This window comes from Ostrinia nubilalis, chromosome 1 (genome assembly GCF_963855985.1).
Source record: "Ostrinia nubilalis chromosome 1, ilOstNubi1.1, whole genome shotgun sequence".
Classification (NCBI taxonomy): Eukaryota; Metazoa; Arthropoda; class Insecta; order Lepidoptera; family Crambidae; genus Ostrinia; species Ostrinia nubilalis.
In genome coordinates, this window is record NC_087088.1 from 16,808,125 (window position 1) to 16,818,446 (window position 10,322).

Genomic DNA, 10,322 nt, shown 5'->3' on the forward strand with positions numbered 1-10,322 from the left:
TAAGAAAGATATATCTTTTTGAATTATCCAAATCGGACCATTACGATAGTGGAAATATCAATTACTGTAAGGGACAAAACACGACTTTTCAGGAGAGCCAAAAAACGATTTTTTTTTTCTTTATACTTCAATATCTTTTTATGTGATGTTACGATTTAAATAGTTTCTATGGCAAAGTTTCTTAGAATTTTCTGTTCTTTCATAATATAAACGCCAAATTTTCGAAAAATGGGTAGTTTAAAAGATAGCATGTCCCTTACATTAAAAAAACGAGCTTGACTGTACCTTACAATGTTGAAATTTCACAGTATGGAATGTCATGTATGTTGTAAGGTACATTTAAGAATAAACACGACAGTAATATTATTGTAACTTGACAATTTTAACATTGAAACCTGATGTAAGTAGAGGTTGCATTCGAGTATTCATTAACAAAACGAAGAGAAGAGATAGAAACAAGACAACTTAGTGTTCACAAATGCAGTTGGAGGCATCAAATACACATTACCAACAAAACATTTAGTCACTGATGATGCCTACGTCTGCATTTGTGAACAAGTTGTCTTGTTTCTATCTTTTTCTGTTCATTTTTACGCAGTTAGGTTTTTTTTTTCAATCATCGTTCGTTCGTTTTAGCCGAATGACGTCCACTGCTGGACAAAGGTCTTCCCCCAAGGATTTCCACAACAACCGGTCCTGCGCCGCCCGCATCCAGGCACCTCCTACAACCTTCACCAGATCGTCGGTCGACCTAGTGGGGGTCTGCAGCACATTACGTCTTCCAGCTCGTGGTCGCCACTCAAGAATTTTTCTGCCCCAGCGGCTATCAGCTTTGCAAGCTACGAGCTCCATCCACTGCCACTTGATTTTAGCGATTCTGCGGACTATGTCAGTCACTTTGGTTCTCCTGCGGATCACGTCATTTCTGGTTCAATCACTACGAGCATAGCACGCTCCATCGCCTTTGACCTTGAGTCTTCTTATGAGGCCCACAGTAAGCGACCACGTCTCAGATCCATATGTTATCAAAGACTTTTGTCTTGAGACAGTGCGATATTTCAGACGTGAGAATATCACGAAGCTTCCTGAACGTTGCCAGCCGAGTTGGATTCGACGATTGACCTCTTCCTCGAAGTTAGACCTACCTAAAGCTGGTTTTAGTGTCACGCAGACCGTCAGTGCGGATCGCTCCGCACAGCCAATCTGTATGAACTGATAGGGAGCGAGCGATTCCTGCGGACCGCATTACTCTAAAACGCTTCCTCGAAGTTTACAGATCGGCTGTGTGAAGCGGATCCGCACTGGACGGTCCGCGTGACACTATAACCAGCCTAACTGGACTGTTTGTACTAGGTATATAAGTGTCAACAACTGCCGAGTGTAGAGTATCCAACCTTTAGAGGAGTGGGTGCAACACGGACATTTGACATGATTTTGTCTTGTCCATGTTTCATTTTAAGACCCCCTTGTTGAGAGGCTCGACTCAGGCCATTGTGCATTGTGCCTAGATCTTCCACGGTCTCAGCCATGGCTATGATATCGTTTGCGAATCGAAGGTGGGTTATTTACTCACCGTTGATATTTATGCCGAATCCGTTACAGTCCAGAAACAGTTTCGGAGTTTTCAGTTCCCCCTGTCTGCTGCTGCAACTGGTTTCGAGTCTTGATCCTGGAGACGGAACGACATTGTGGCGTTTTCGTACAAGCCTTTCAACATTTCGATGTATCGATATAGGTAGTCAATTTGACACCGTTGGAGAAACTGTAGTAGGTACTGCCCAGGTCTCGATCGAAGCTTTCTCATAGTCCACAAACGCCAGGCAAAGTGACTGACTATACTCCTCGGTCTTCTGTATAATCTGCCGTGGCGTATGTATGTGGTGTACTAAAGCGATTGAGAGGCTGGAAGTCATCGAGCTTACGAGCGAGACGATTCGTAATGACTCTCGAAAACAGCTTGTAGACATGGCTCGGAAGTGAGATGGGTCTATAATTCTTCAACAAGGTTTTGTCGCCTTTTTTGAAGAAGAGTGTCACCACACTTCTGTGCCATACCGTAGGCGTTTTTCCTTCGAGGATGACGGAATTGAACAGCTTCTGAAGAGCCTTCAGCCCCTCGGTCAAAAACCCAACTGTGTAAAAATGAACAGAAAAAAAGATAGAAACAAGACAACTTAGTGTTCATAAGTGCAGTAGGAGTTGGAGGCATTAAATGCATATCACCACCAAAAAAAGTAATTGATATCCTATATGCATATTAACGTAAGGGCCTAATTATAATAAATCAAAAAATTTTAAATGAAGTAAGGTTCAATGAGTTCAAAAGTTAAAACCAACAGTTTAGGGTAAGGGCTGAATTGTATTATTAAAAGGAATTTACGTCCTTTAAATCATTTGTTTCCCCAAAAGTCGTATTCAGACGACTAAAAATGTTTAAGGTAAGGGACATTTTTTTAAAGATATCAACATTTCAAGTATACCAATCGATAGAGCCGAAAATTCTGAATGCGTTGGTATATATAACTCATTTTGGCCAAAATGTCCCTTACATTAATTGATACTTCCACTATCGATTACTTACGAAGATATTAAGTAATAAACATAGGCCGTTTTTGCCGCTAAAAGTCAACTTACGCACGGCCGCGTGACGTCACTATATCCGAATCGAGCGCAGCCGGCGTACTATTGGGATGGAAAATATTTTTTTCCGGCTAAACTATCAGTTTTAGAAAAAAACTTTTAATAACATTTATTCTTCAAAATAAAGTAACCTATAGGCCAGTAGAATTAAACACAAAAATTGATTAAATCGGAAATAATTCCTACAAAAGATTTTTTTGCTTTAATGGCTTCATTGGTTGCCCATTAACCCATTCCTCCCCACTGTCCTATTTTTAAGACACCATATTCAACATTTTTTTTAAACGTCTTAGGTTGTTTATTTTTATTGTTTCTGACAAAATTCGTATTCTTGCACTGTTTTTCTGATAAAATATATTTTTTATGCGGCAAAAAGGGTATCCATTATTTTAATGTAATTTTTTCAAAATGTCATCTTTGTTGCCTCAAAAAGAATCATCATTTTCTGATTTTATATACCATAATATAAAAAACTTACCAACTCCAATTTACATAAAACTGATTCTTAGACCTCTACCAAATATATAAAAAAATAAAACGTAAACAAAACATAATTTAAAAACTTTTGGTAATCTCTCAAAATGAGCCGTACTATAAATATGACACCGGGAACATGTGTATACAATTTGCCGCGCAAGCATGTTCGGACCTGCAACGCTAAGCATTTGTTCAAACGTGTCAATTGTTTGTTTCTTACGGGTCTTTTGTTTAAGTTAGTCGAATGGTTTCTGCCGAACACATTACATGTCGTGACACGGTTGTGATTTATCTAACGAACTAGAGTTATAAAATAAATAGTGATTACTTATAAGGTTGTGGAAAGGTGAGTAAAAATATTTTAAATTTGTTCTTTATCAAATAATGTACCCTATTAGTTGTTGGATAAACATGTAGTGTAAGCTCTGTATTTTTTATTCTTTATAGATCATGGATCCAGTAAGAAAAAAGTATAAAAAAGCTTTGAAGGTGTCCGAAATCACAGACTATCTTCAATATATAGAAAACTGTAGTGATGAGGAGTTGGACGACATTGAAGTAGCCATATTACCTCCGGACGAAGTGGATGAAATGACTGACATGGAAGAAGGTCCTGACGACGATATGGGAGTTGTACCAGTTTCAGATGTAGCTGGTCAAGTGGAATTTTCATGTACAATCGACAACATCGAGGAAGGTCATAGTACTCCGTCCACGTCTCGGACAAGCAAGACAGTCACTTGGCGTAAGTGTAATCCAGTATATTCTGAAATTCAGCCGGAATCTAATACAGCAAAACAATGTTTGGAAAATATGATTACGGAGTTGGACGGAAAATCAGCGATAGAAATATTCGAAACCTTGTTATGTGATGAGATTTTAGAATATATTGTGCAAGAAACGGTAAACTACGCCAAACATTATAAAAATGATTTGATCTTCAATCTAACGGTAAATGAGTTAAAAGTGTTTATAGGCATTTTGTTTTTTTCGTCGTACCATCACTTGCCTCAAAGTAAACTATATTGGTGTAGAGATGAAGATGTACACGTTCCATTTGTTGAACGAGCAATGTCTCGTAATCGTTTTGATAAAATTAAATCCTATTTACATTTCAATGACAACTCAAAAATTGATTGTACTGACAAAGCTTTCAAAATACGCCCATTTATCGATAAAGCTAATGAATCCTTCCAAAAGTTTGGAATATTTGAATCCAATTTAGCTGTTGATGAAATGATCGTCAAATACTTTGGTCACCATGGGATCAAACAATTTATAAAAGGTAAACCAGTGAGGTTTGGCTACAAACTTTGGGCACTGTGTGGAGTCAGCGGATATTGCTATAACTTTTCGCTTTATACAGGCAAGGAAGCTCAAATCTCCGATGGTACTGGTGATGGCTTGGGTTCAAGAGTGGTGAAAAAGTTGCTTGCAGTATGTACAGATCCCAGCGCACATGTAGTTTACTTTGATAACTTTTTTAGCAGCATGCAATTGTTAATCGATTTGAAATCTCAAGGATTCAGAGCTACAGGGACAGTCAGAGACAATAGGACTAAGAAATGTCCTATCATGACTAAACAAGAAATGAAAAAGAAAGACCGAGGATTTTCGGATCATCGTTTCGATAAAAGTAACGAAATATTGTGCGTGAAATGGCATGACAACAATGTAGTATGTCTTTTGACCAATTTTGATACTGTAGAACCTTTTGTGAAAACTAATAGGTACTCGAAGACAGAGAAAGCAAAAGTAGCCGTGAATCAGCCAAAGCTTATTCATAATTATAATAAAAACATGGGAGGAGTGGATAAACATGATTGGCTTATTTCTAAATATCCGATCCGTTTCAGAGGCAAAAAATGGTATTGGCCTCTAGTCATTCGTGTTTTAGACATGTCCCTAGTGAATGCATGGATAATTTACAATGAGGTAAATAAAGATGAGACCATCCCTCTGCTAGATTTCAGGCGTAGGGTTTGTTTTTCTTGGATGAAGAAATCGGAAGGCAAGGCTAGCAAACCTACATTAGGTACATCAGAACGCCTTTTACAACCTGTCAGGTTTGACAATATTGGTCACTATATGACGAAGAGAGACAAACAGAGGCGTTGCCAGGGACAAGGTTGTAAAAAAAAACCTCTTACTTTTTGTTCTAAATGTGAAAAAACACTCTGCAGTGATTGTTTTATACCCTACCATACAAAATAAGTTCCTAAAACTGTATGTTTAAAACTGTTTTATAGTAAAATTTTCAAATAAAACTAAATTTCTTATAACTGTTAACTTTTATTTTTTCTGATCACATGTCCCCGCTGTCATATTTATAGGACAGGCTGACTCAGCACTAAAGGTACTATTTTTTTTATTTTTTTGCTCGTATTATTTTTTCTTAGCGTATTATGAACTTAGTTTCAAGATTTGATAAAAAAATTCCAAAGTTTTCGATGCTTGGGAAGTAATGGGTTAAGATTCTCCTAAGTTTTCGACTTCGACGGAGTTGTGCTTAAGTGGTGGGGGCCCCCGAAAGGGGCGTTTTTTCGGTTTTCCGGTTATACCGCGTAAAGGACTTACCCTATCGAAAAGTGGTCTTCATGACGGTTAAAGGGCACTTAATCCTGCATTGAATAAGACCAAATTCATATGTTTTGGACAAACCGTTCTCGCGCTAAAGTTCGGCAAAGTAGAAAATATACGTATAATTAATGACCCTCTCCACGTCCAATGGCTTGTTACCCACATGCTTCCAAGCCTTGTAAAGGGTCGCCTTAACCAGTGTAACCCTAACAAGGCTCACGAGTTTGATTCACTTATCCTTGTTCGTCCCAGCCGTTCCTTAACTGCGGTTGCTGCACCTCTTCCTGGCACTCTCCTGAACGACTCTGTGTTACCTAATGTAGCTGCCCCTCTTCCTTGTACCCTCCTGTACGATTTCATTGCTTAGCCATATGCCTGGTCCAAGGTTCGACGCCACAAAATCAACTTCGTACGAGTGAAAATAGTTTAAATACTATTTCCCGTGCTTGCAACATTTTTCTTTACTGCTTCGCCTCTATTAGTCGTAGAGTGATTGTATATATCCTATAGCCTTCCTCAATGTATGAGCTATTCAACACAAAAATAATGATTTCAATCAAACTAGTGATTCTTAAGATTAGCGCGTTCAAACAAACAAACAAAAAACTCTTCAGCGTTTTAATATGAACTTGTTGTTGTTGATTTTTGGCGTCGAACCTTAGACCAGGCATACGGCTAGGCAACGTAGTCATGCAGGAGGATACAAGAAAGAAGGGCAGCCACAGTAGGTAACACAGAGTCGTTCAGGAGAGTGTCAGGAAGAGGTGCAGCAACCGCAGTTAAGGAACGGCTGGGACGAACAAGGATAAGCGAATCAAACTCGTGAGCCTTGTTAGGGTTACACTGGTTAAGGCGACCCTTTACAAGGCTTGGAAGCCTGTGGGTAACAAACCATTGGACGTGGAGAGGGTCATTAATTATACGTATATTTTCTACTTTGCCAAACTTTAGCGCGAGAACGGTTTGTCCAAAACATATGAATTTGGTCTTATTCAATGCAGGATTAAGTGCCCTTCAACCGTCATGAAGACCACTTTTTGATAGGGTAAGTCCTTTACGCGGTATAACCGGAAAACCGAAAAAATGCCCCTTTCGGGGGCCCCCACCACTTAAGCACAACTCCGTCGAAGTCGAAAACTTAGGAGAGTCTTAATGGGCAACCAATGAAGCCATTAAAACAATAAAATCTTTTGTAGGAATTATTTCCGATTTAAAAGCTAATTCTACTGGACTACTATCGACCAGTAATTTTAAAAAATAAAAATTGTGAAAAATAAGTATTGCTATGTCCAAAAACCACATTTTCATAGGATTCGATAAATCATACCCAACTTCTGGCTGAGGGGGAAGTCATGCCCAGCTTATGACCTGGGGAGAGGAGAGGGGCGGGGTAGTCATACCCAGCTTCTAGGCTAAGATTAAATAGATTTCCAGCACGGAGCGGCTGTCCTTTCCTGCAGCAGCTGGCCCGCCCATGGGAACGGCGAATAGATAGGTAGGTGCGTAGGTTTAACTCAGAAAAACCAAATAACAGGTATTGCGTGTACATCGAAATGATTTTCATAGCAATGTCTTGTAGCCTAGGCAGAGTGTATCTGCCTCAGCTATACCTTATTGCTAGAAGTAAATAAATTAATACTTATACATTTTTATATTTTACTTGGAAGAAGATATGACTCTAACAACACTTATGAACACTTTATTTGAATAAATCGCCAAATATACCACCGCGGAGACCCCAATTGCGTCTCTGCGTGCCATTGAATCGTATGAGCGTATGGATTTTTTGCGTTATTTTTCACAATTTCTATTTTTAAAAATTACTTATCGATAGCTTACTTTATTCTGATGAATAAATGTCATTACAAGTTTTTCTCTAAAACTGATAATTTGGCTAGAAAAAAATATTTTCTATCCACGCAGTACGCCGGCAGCGTTCGGATCGGATATAATGACGTCATCGTCCCCGCGCCGGGCGGTCAGTGAACTTTTTTAGTAATTTGGCCATAACTTCGTCAATTTTTGTCGTAGAACAAAAATTTTTGCACTGTGTATTAAGGATTTCTTAGCCCTATAAATCTGCATTCACAGCTAAAAATCGAAATGATCCTCATTATGTATATCGCTGGTTCCGATTTTTGTCATGTTGGAAACCATATTAGTTGAACGATAATAGCAGATAATAGCGCCCCCCTGTCATTGAGTTTGGTGGGACAGTTCAACGTGGGTCATCTATGACTACTTCCGTCCGCTTTTTTTATAGGTCCATGAATGTCAGTGATGTTGTAACTTGCACGCTTCAGACCTACAGAAACGGTGCCGGAAGTAGGTACCTAGCGTAGCGTAGTAATTTTGTTGAAGTTTTAATAAAATAAATTTAACGCGTCTACTGTTTTTATTCGATCTTTTTGAAGTCAAAACATCAACCTCGCTTCCTACACCTTATTAATTTTTTATAGCAATTTGTTACTTGCCCTTGCGTTGCCAATATAGTTATAGAAGACGCACGTCGCAAGGCTTCTCTGATTTTTATTATATTTATTGTCATAGGCTGTTCGTTATGTCCTTAGAGTACACCAAAATCGTAATAAAAGTAATATTGTAACATGTAAGTACACTAATATTAATTTAAAAGACTATAAAATATACAATTAGAATAACAGAGGCCTATAATAATAATACTAATAATTGGCGCCCAACGTGGTACGTGGTGGTACTTAAACTTTTGTTTTTATTGAATTCAGCATAGGTACATACGTACATATACTAAACTTGAGTAAGCGTGTGGTAGTAGATGTAATACTTATTACATCATATTATGTACAAAAGGTTTAATGGAGACGTTAAATTTAATCCCCTAATGGCGTGTACAAAATCTAAATATTCCACAGTATCCGAGGCCATCCATAATGTTAATCGCCTGGGAGTAATTATAGAGATTGAACAGGCGCGTGGCCCGTGGGCCGAACACTGCAACGCCTTTGCCCGCTTTTGAAAGCAATGGCCGACCCGACTTTGGCGGGAACTCGACGTGCACTCTAGTTAATTGAGCGGGAAAATTATGAAAGGGTAAATCAACAAATATTTTTAGATGTTATTTTTAAATAAACAGTAGTAGTTAGCTTCGGTCTAGTTACTTATGACGATGACCTGAGGTGGAATTGTGTAAAGCAATCGTTATCTTTGACAGTTCATAACGTACGATAAAGTCAGTTAAACAAAGTGTTTGACAGAATAATCGTACGTTATGAACTGTCAAATGATAACGATTGCTTTACACAATTCCACCTCTGAGCCTGATGCAGTCTGGAAATCTCATCCCCCCATCCTCGTAAAAGCGATCGTTACTAGGTAGGTAGAGCATTTTTAGGTAAAACGGCATTATAATGCCTACTTGTCTTAATAATGATCCGTTTTACTTATCGAATCTAGCACTAACTAAAATGTTCCAAACTTCCGAGCTTATTATGCAGTCTCAAATCCATATAACCTCACCGCAATATCCCGAAACTACCTGCCAATTTTGAATGGACAAGACGATCAATTCCCATCACAATCCAATGCCATTCCGTGTGTAAACACGGGCACGGACAATGCAGCGGGGTCCATCCGGGCTGTTTGCGTTGGAGGCCGACTGATTAGCTCCCCATTGTCTGCTCGGCTGGTATGATTTCGGAATTAAGCGAGATATCTTTGGCTCGTATTATTAACGCCCTAGATCAGCGTTGTATGTTCTATTTGTTCCACGGACCCCTTAAGAAGTCAAACACAATTTTAAGAACCCCCTTAATTAAAAAAAGCCGTAATAGAATCTGATTACGAGAATTTGTGGCCTTTATTTATAACTAGCTGTGCCCGCGACTTCGTCCGCGTGGAATAATGACTTTGGGTAGGCACTTTTAATAATTTAGTCTAATTATTTTACAAATAGCTTTTGCCCGCGACTTCGTCCGTGGAGAAGTCGAAAACGTTCTCATACGATTATTTTTAAATGTTGTAACGTTATTATCTAAATGTTTGAATACTTTTAAAATATAAAAATCAGGTTAAATAAACATGAAAATATTTTTTTCTTATATTTTATGAATATGCAGCTCGGCCTTTGATCCGGTGAAAGTTACTCGGTGGTATTATTTTTTTACAACGAAATCGAAAACTACACCTACCGCAGTATTATTGGTAAACTTTTTTTTATATTTTCCTACGGGTGCTAGAATTACCAAGCTTCCAGCATGCCACTGGCCGTGGGAGAAGGAGCTTTTCCTCAAGACTACTCCCACTACCTCAAGGGCCTCCGCCAAAACTCGCGCGAAAATGAGTTTATGTATTATACAGCGCAAGCAGGTGCCCGCGGCATGACTTTCATGCATTACTATGCATTGTTGGGCGAGCGCACGCAGCGGGCACCCACTCCGAGGTTAAGTGGAGGCCCCTAGAGTATGGTAGTCGTTAACATGACGTCATGATTGTAAAAAAATGCACTAATGAGTAATTAATATCAACTTTGAAGCAAATCACCACTAAAATAACTTTCTACCCCTTTTTAACATAGTTAGGGGGTGCATTTCACTAAAATACGAAACACGTCTTCCATTAATTCTGTTATAGAATGCTTATGCAAAATT